This window comes from Branchiostoma floridae, chromosome 7 (genome assembly GCF_000003815.2).
Source record: "Branchiostoma floridae strain S238N-H82 chromosome 7, Bfl_VNyyK, whole genome shotgun sequence".
In the NCBI taxonomy this organism is placed as follows: Eukaryota; Metazoa; Chordata; class Leptocardii; order Amphioxiformes; family Branchiostomatidae; genus Branchiostoma; species Branchiostoma floridae.
The window spans coordinates 21,076,319-21,083,904 of NC_049985.1; positions in this window are offsets into that span (position 1 = coordinate 21,076,319).

Sequence of the window (7,586 nt, forward strand, 5' to 3'; positions counted from 1 at the left end):
GACATTTAGCTGGTAGATAGCTTGCAGTGTCATGATAAAGTGGGTCAGGTTTCAGCCCCCTACCATTTTATTTTCGTAAGTGCAGGGGCGTTTTTGTCAAGACATCCCAAAGAGGATAACTGCAGAAAGGATTGACGGATTGGCATCATTTTAGGCATGCAGATAGCTTGGGCAAAGATGTCCATAATGATATGCATGTTATGCAAATGAGAACTTAATTTGCATAATTAATGAGGGAATTGTATAATTCCATTGTTTGCAATAACACGACTTCAATGTAAAACTGTTAATATGATAGGTGGAATATAAGCATATACCAAATATGGTAATGAGGAACTCATTTGAATAATTTAGGTAAAAATTGCAAAACCGCTTAATTGTGACATGTGTTCGTTAGTCAATGATGAATAACACCATGCATAAATTATGTTAATTTGTTTGTCGATTGCATGAAGTTTACAAAAGCTCTAAATTTCATGGAGGTATGAGGTCGCCGAACTCTTGTTAACGTTATTATCATATAGACATTTTCATACATCTAGCCCTTTTTCTTACGTTGCAGGGCCAGATTGTTGCCTTATATGCCTTACAAACCTACTTATGTATCCCTGCGTGGCTAGGTAATAAAACCTCACCACCACTTTCTACACCAACCGTAGCATCACTGTTGACCGATTCTGATGTTCTATTCGTTTTCGAATCGCGGCGCGATTTTGGTAGTTCCCTGAGCGTAGTAAGATTCCCCCTACTTACTAATAGTTAACAATACCCTGTGTACGAGACCAATACCCCGGATGCGGGTAGCTTATCAAATATGAATGACCTGGGGTATGGGGCAAATGGAGCCTTCTGATTGGTCGAAATCGTCTGGCTATATCACAATAACATTTAAACCACAATGCACCTCCCTGCCTCAGGGATGATTGGAAAAAGCCGTCAGACGATATATGTACAAGAAACTCCCACACTTCGGAACGAGTAAGTTTCCTTCCTGGTATGTATGTAGGTAAGTAAGTATGTATGTATGTATGTAATACGCACATAGGCTTAGTAACGATGTCGCGTGTAGTAATGGACGTGCCAGTCCCAACCGACCCATGACCATGATCGAATGATAGTTTAAGTTTTATGTTTCCTCCTATGTTGTCTATTTTAGCCCCACCGACGCGATGCTTCTACACCACGGATAAGGGAAGGAGCTACGCAGGGCTGATCAACAGGTAAGTTTTGTTGACAAATGAAACCTAACGAGAGCACATGGTAGTCTCTGGGAACCAGAATTTGGCCCAGGTCGGTAAAAATATGTTCGGCAGCCAAGGCACTTGTTGCCGGCCTGCTCAAAGTCTACCTGCATGACTCCTCACAGAGTCCTTATCTAAGGTCCACGGGATGACCTGCCTCGGCTGACGAACAGATTCTCTGCCGGTCATGGCAAGTTAGTGGTAGGTAGTGCATATACGTGCTGTTCTTTGCCTCACTCTTTGTGAACACTTTCATCAGGCTAATAAATAAATTTACTAAATAACAGGACACGACCAAGTGCTTTATGCAATCGACGTTTTGGTAACCGTTTGAACAATGCTGACTACCAGTTCACATTGCACTGCATAATACACTCCTTTGCGCTTGGGACAGCACTATGAACACGGCATCAACAATGTGTTTATATGCAAAAACTTTAAGATCGGAAGTGGTCAGCAAAACTTGGGTTAAAAGAAACACTTGGCTGTTCAGAGTTAATATTGTTTTTTTGTGTCCTCCTACTCGACAGGGTAGGAGACCGGGTCTGTTAGAGATGGGACTCCCAGTACCGCCACAGCCATCCCCACACACCACAGGTTCTTTACACGTTCATATACCGTATATAGGTACAGGGCAGGAGGTCGGATGTGTCAGAGATGGGACTCCCAGACCCCTCACAGCCATCCCCACACACCACAGGTTCTTTACACGTTCATATACCGTATATCTGTACAGGGCTGGAGACGGGGTGTGTCAGAGATGGAACTCCCAGTCCTCCCACAGCCATCCCCACACACCACAGGTTCTTTACACGTTCATATACCGTATATCTGTACAGGGCAGGAGACCGGGTGTGTCAGAGATGGGACTCCCAGTCCCCACACAGCCATCCCCACACACCACAGGTTCTTTACACGTTCATATACCGTATATCTGTACAGGGCAGGAGACCGGGTGTGTCAGAGATGGGACTCCCAGTCACCAAACAGCCATCCCCACACACCACAGGTTCTTTACACGTTCATATACCGTATATCTGTACAGGGCAGGAGACCGAGTGTGTCAGAGATGGGACTCCCAGTCCCCCCACAGCCATCCCCACACACCACAGGCTCTTTACACGTTTATATACCGTATATCTGTACAGGGCAGGAGACCGGGTGTGTCAGAGATGGGACTTCCAGTCCCCAAATAGCCATCCCCCCACACCACAGGTTCTTTACATTCATATAACGTATATCTGTACAGGACAGGAGACTGGGTGTGTCAGAGATCGTCACACAACACAGGCTGTTTACACGTTCATATACCGTATATCTAGATATCTGTACAGGGCAGGAGACCGGGTGCGTCAAAGATGGGACTCCCAGTCCTCACACAGCCATCCTCACACACCACAGGCTCTTTACACGTTTATTTATCGTATATCTGTACAGGGCAGGAGACCGGGTGTGTCAGAGATGGGACTCCCAGTCCCCCCACAGCCATCCCCACACACCACAGGCTCTTTACACGTTCATATACCGTATATCTGTACATGGCAGGAGACCGGGTGTGTCAGAGATGGGACTCCCAGTCCCCCCACAGCCATCCCCACACACCACAGGCTCTTTACCGTTCATATACCGTATATCTGTACAGGGCAGGAGACCGGGTGTGTCAGAGATGGGACTCCCAGTCCCCAAACAGCCATCCTCACACACCACAGGCCCTTTACACGTTCATATACCGTATATCTGTACAGGCCAGGAGACCGGGTGTGTCAGAGATGGGACTCCCAGTCCCCACACAGACATACTTACACACCACAGGCTCTTTACACGTTTATATACCGTATATCTGTACAGGGCAGGAGACCGGGTGTGTCAGAGATGGGACTCCCAGTCCCCAAACAGCCATCCTCACACACCACAGGCTCTTTACACGTTCATATACCGTATATCTGTACAGGGCAGGAGACCGGGTGTGTCAGAGATGGGACTCCCAGTCCCCACACAGACATCCCCACACACCACAGGCTCTTTACACGTTTCTATACCGTATATCTTTACAGGGCAGGAGACCGGGTGTGTCAGAGATGGGACTCCCAGTCCCCCCACAGCCATCCCCACACACCACAGGCTCATCCTGATGCAGGCCTGGAGGAGAACCTCTGCCGTAACCCTGACAACAAGGAGCGACCCTGGTGCTACACCACGGACCCGGCACGGAGGTGGGACTACTGTGACGTCATGGAATGTGTTGGTGAGAAAACTCCAGTCAAATAATCAAATATTCTAACTGCAGACCATGTGTTTATGATCATTCCGAATGTTTAAAATGCAGGAGAAAACATTGAATGTTATACCCATCGTTCTATCACTCTATCAATTGGTTACTATCTCTCTTTGGTCTTCCTCAGATCCTTTCTCATTTGACTTTATCGGCCAGGACTGCAAAGAAGCCTACACCTGTGCCAAGGATTCAGACCTTTGCTATTGTGACAACGACTGCAGCTTTTTCGGCGACTGCTGCGAAGACTTCGAGTACGAAGATCTCCTATTATTATTTTTTCCTATTTTGCGTTTTGCACAGACGAGGACAAGTTGGCACTGCACTCAATTTAGTAACTTTTATTAACACATAGACATACACATACACAGTCCAGATTGTAAAGGTAGTCTTTTTATACCTCCCAGACCAAAGTCAGGTACCCATTTTTACACCTGGTTGAAGTGAGAAAAGTCGTGTTAAGTGCCGTTCCCAAGGGCACAACGTCGGGGGCACGGCGGGTATCGAACCCGGGACCTCTATATTCCGAGCCGAACGCTCAGTCAGTTACGCCACACACGACGCCACGTTAGTTTGACTGAATTATTTCTCTGAGTGTTCAGTCCTTCTACGGCCCGCTACTATGTTGGACTAATATAAATAGTGACAAAGAATCATAAACTCCTATCACCACTGCTTTTTGGAAATCAAACAATACAGAAATACCTATTAATTTTTCTAGGGAAACTTGAAATACAGATTATAATTTGCCTTTAATAGAATCATTGTGACTTATTATGACTTAATTTGCACCCAACACAGAGGAAGCAGCCCGGCTCAAACGCCACCCGACCATCACAATCTGAAGTGGAAATGTGTGTCCAGCTTTTCTCAAGCATTATACCCTGAACGTAAAGCGTCATCCTATTGGATGATTGGGGACTGCCCTGACCAATGGGTCGATGACATCATAAGGGATCAGTGTTTAAAACAAGTGGATCCCTTCAATCCAAGTGACCTGGTCTACCGAATGCCTGTGGCAGATTCTTCAACAGTTCCCTACAGGAACATATTCTGTGCACTTTGTAACAATGTGTCAATGACAGACGTAACACTTTGGGAGTCCCAAGTTGAGTGTTCAGGGCTGCTTAAACTCTCTTCACAATCCCCTAGGGGTTCACAGGAGTACAAAAACATCACGGATAGTGGCGAAGATTGCTTAGGGATGAAGAAGCTAGGGTTTTTCCCTTCGGACAAGTCATATGTGAGACGATGTATCCAGACTGATGTTTCCCACGAGAGTTGTGATGTTACTGCCTGTAGGTCTTATAGTTATCCAATAGGCAGTGGACAGAAGATATACAAAAATGTTCACTGTGCTCTTTGTGAAGGAATTTCTCTTACGGCAACCACAAATCTGTGGTGTGCTTATACCTGGGATAGTAGAGGTGGTCCGCAATCCTGTATTCCATGGCCAGAGTGTGTATTAACATTATTCTCTCTAACTAGTCTGTTCAACTTCAATACCCATGGGACAAGTGAAAACAGTCCCTCTCAGTGTCCCTCTGACACTTTATACGACCCGTTTGCGGAAAAATGTCGGCTTTTCACGTCCACCCACAGAAGCCATGGCGCATCCAACAAAACTACCCCCTTACAGAACTGCAGCGAACCCGCTCTGACGTTCACAGCGGAAGAGTTCCATGTCCTTCCCAATGGTAGCGTCCACCTGTTGAGTTCTAACGTCACCTGCCCAGCTGAGCAGGTAGCCATTCTGACCACAACAGCATCGATCTGTGGGGAGTGCGTACTGCAGTACTTCTCGAATAACACTCAAACAAGCAATGGTTGGGACGCCGACCAGAGTTGGCTAACCCTGGGTCTTGTGTCCGCGTCTGTCGTAGCCGTGTTTGGTTTTGCGGTCCACACTGTCAGGTCTGGTCAATGGAAGAAAGTCGCTGAAAAATTGAAGGTTCAGATGATGACATGTATGGCACTTGCAGAAGTCATGTTTGTGACACGTGTGTGGGTCCGTCACACAGGAGTGGGCTGTACAGCGTTCGCGATAACTCTGCACTACCTTATACTGACCGCCTTCACATCCATGAACGCACTAGCTGTGGACCTCTTTCTCACGTTTGGTGATGCTTTAGAAAGAGCGGAACTGTACCAGTACGTTCTGTATACCTGGCTGATGCCGGTGCCTGTAGTCATTACCACAGTGATTGTGGAGTTCGGCAGTTCTGTCAGGGTGGGGTACGGAGAGAACTGTTGGATCGGCAATCCGGTAGCCAGTCTGGTGGCTTTCGGAGTCCCTGTCCTCTGTGCCCTTCTGGTCAATGCTGTCTTTGTCAGCTTTGCCTTGCTGGCCATTCGAAAGGCATTTAAGATAGCCGACGCTGCTTTGTCGCGCTCAGACAGCAGCAAGGCTTGGGTGTACATCCGTATCTCCTTGCTGATGGGGTTCACCTGGATTCTCGGCTTCATCTATCCTTACGTCAACAGCCGAGCTCTCGAGTACATCTTCATCGTGCTGAATGCTTCTCAGGGCCTGCTGCTGACCCTGATAATGACAATAACATCGGAGGTCGTGCAAAAATGGAAGTCTGCGATCAGGGCACGCCTTGGTCTGGCTGAACCTCAACAGGACAATGGAGCAACCTCCACTACCAGCAAACGGCAGACCACTGGGGGGACAACTCAGATAACGACAGGTGAACCTAGCTCTGCTATAGAAATACCCATGACAACCTTTGCTGTTGTCGAGGAAAACAAGGCTCGCCTTCAACTGGAAGAGCACCACGAGGACAGCGGGCGGACCTCCGCTACCAGTAACCAGCAGACCGCTAGAGGGACAACTGAAGTTACGGCAGGTGGAATCGGCTCTGCTGCAGAAAAACCTATGGCAACTTAGGCCAATGTGCACGTGGAAGGAAAAAATGAACACCTTTGGATTTTAATTACAATATGTACATAAACGAACAAGATGACGAAAAATTCATGCATCTTATTTTCGTGTCGATATCAAAAAGCAAATTACAAAAGTACATAACAAATACTACAAATACAGAAAGTAAATAAATACATACATGTAAAGCACAGATGCAACGAAATATGCAAAATAAACCACATAACAGTAAACATGAAATGTAAACATGAAACATGACAACGAATTGATACAACGTGGACACACGTGAATTGTGAAATATAGGTACCACAAGGCTGGTAGGATGTAAGTTTTGCTACCCAAATCTTTTGGTTTCTTTTATAAATAGTTGGTCGTTCTATAAGAGGTTAGGTTTGATTGAATATAAACGGACTTTGACTTTGAACTTGATCTGAAAGGACACATCACTCACCATCATCAAATTAACATGAGGCAACGGCAAGTGGTACCAAGTCTGCCACATGCATACCCATGGGTGAAAATGTGACTCAATAATCTTTTCTGTCTTAAGCCCCAAAGCAAGCTCAAGCAACTGGATATGATTTTGAACACGGTCAGACTTTCCTGTCTTACTTTACTGTCCACTATACAGTGCCCTAGGTCAACTTTCAGGGATCGTTGTACACATTTTAGATATTTATTCTCCTTCTGACCGTGCTGCTAAATAATACTACTTTATAGATTCACTATTTGCACCTTTTCTACAAATTAAAAGGTTATATGCACAACTCACAACTTCATTGTTCACGGTTGTTCGGCACCTTCATGAATTCAACGACTTAAATTGCTTTATCCGTGTCGTACCAGTAACACCCCAGGAGATGTAGTCAGGATTTGCGCTCAAATTCATATATATTTATATGCGGATTTACGTTTGTTACTTTAATGTGTTCCTTGATATATTCGATAAGTCTGTAATTATCTAGAGTTAGCATTCACATTATTCATATGCCACAGCGTTTTTCTTAGTTTGTTCGTCTTTTCTTCGTTACTTGCAATTTGCATTCGAGGCAAGAGATTGAGTCTAATTATGTATCTATTATTTACTATTATCATATAGCCAGGCGCCGCGGACCAATCAGAAGGCCCCGTTCCACGTTGGTTATGACGCCGTAACACGTAGATTCAGGCCAGGCAGGTGGGTATC